Source organism: Dipodomys ordii, unplaced genomic scaffold (genome assembly GCF_000151885.1).
Source record: "Dipodomys ordii isolate 6190 unplaced genomic scaffold, Dord_2.0 Scaffold14566, whole genome shotgun sequence".
Classification (NCBI taxonomy): Eukaryota; Metazoa; Chordata; class Mammalia; order Rodentia; family Heteromyidae; genus Dipodomys; species Dipodomys ordii.
The window spans coordinates 1-1467 of NW_012281778.1; the positions used below are offsets into that span (position 1 = coordinate 1).

General features: G+C 71.1%; 1 pseudogene; it reads left to right on the forward strand.

Annotated features, from left to right (window-relative positions):
• The first annotated feature begins 270 nt into the window (after nt 1–270).
• On the forward strand, nt 271–1464 carry LOC106002592 (annotated as a pseudogene).
• Nucleotides 1465–1467: the final 3 nt, after the last annotated feature.

Genomic DNA, 1467 nt, shown 5'->3' on the forward strand with positions numbered 1-1467 from the left:
CCTGGCCCGGGGGCGTGTCCTGGCCCGGGGGCGTGTCCTGGCACAGGGGCGTGTCCTGGCCCGGGGCGTGTCCTGGCCCGGGGGCGTGTCCTGGCACAGGGGCGTGTCCTGGCCCGGGGCGTGTCCTGGCCCGGGGGCGTGTCCTGGCACAGGGGCATGTCCTGGCCCGGGGCGTGTCCTGGCCCGGGGCGTGTCCTGGCCCGGGTCGTGTCCTGGCGAGCGGGGTCAGTTGAGCCGGTGACCTGAGCGGATCCGTGTGTCCCCTTGCAGATGTTCTCCGTGGCGCCCCCGGCCGAGGTGAACGGCCTTCCTCGAGCTGTCCCTCTCAGCCTGCCCTACCAGCACTTCAAGAGAGATCTCTCCGATTACCGAGAGCGAGCGCGACTGCTCAACAGGGTCCGGAGAGTGGGCTTCTCCCACATGCTGCTCACCACCGCCCAGGCCGCTGCGGCTCCAGTGCATCCTCAGGCTAATGGGAGGGAGGAAGAGGAGGAAGAGGAGGAAGAGCAGGAGGAGGAGGAGGAGGAGGAGGAAGAGGAAGAGGAAGAAGAGGAGGAGGAAGAAGAGGAAGAAGAGGAGGAGGAGGAGGAGGAGGAAGCAGGGGTTCTGGGGGAGGTGCTGGGGCCTCGAAGTGGTTCTAGCAGCGAGGGGAGCGAGAGGAGCACAGACCGGAGCCAGGAGGGAGCACCATCCACGCTGCTGGCTGATGATCACAAGGAGGGCAGGGGCCGGGCCTCCATGGCGGACGGGGACCTGGAGCCCGAAGAAGGCTCCAAAACGCTGGTGCTGGTGTCCCCCGGCGACATGAAGAAGTCGCCGGTCACTGCCGAACTGGCGCCTGATCCGGACCTGGGCACGCTGGCCGCCCTCACCCCTCAGCACGAACGGCCTCAGCCCGCGGGCAGCCAGCTGGACGTGTCAGAGCCGGGCACCCTGTCCTCCGTGGGCTGGCTTTGAACCGCGATCCTCAGATCTCAGCCTCCTGAGTGGCTGGGGGGGCAGGCGGGGGCCCCCGCGCCCCTGGAGGATGGGTTGTACGGCGCTGAGGGGGAGCGCCGCGCTGGCTCCGTGCCCCCCGGGCAGAGCCCCGCGGAGGGGGTCACACTGCCCAATGGCCCGGCCCCGGCCGCAGGACTGGCCCCTCCAGTGTCCCCACCGGAGCCGCGCCCCAAGAAAGGGGCCGCGATCTCCCCCAGCCTCCACGCCGGGCCGGGCCCCCGGCCCCGGAGCCGGATTCCCGTTCTGCTGTCCGAGGAAGACACGGGCTCCGAGCCCTCGGGCTCGCTGTCGGCCAAAGAGTGGCGGAGCAAACGGGTCCGGCCGCAGCCCGACCTGGCGCGGCTGGTGATGGAGAAGCGGCAGGGGCGCCTGCTGCTGCGCCTGGCCTCGGCCGCCTCGTCGTCCTCCAGCGAGGAGCCCCGCCGCGCCTCGGAGACGCTGTCCGGCACCGGCTCCGAGGAGGACGCG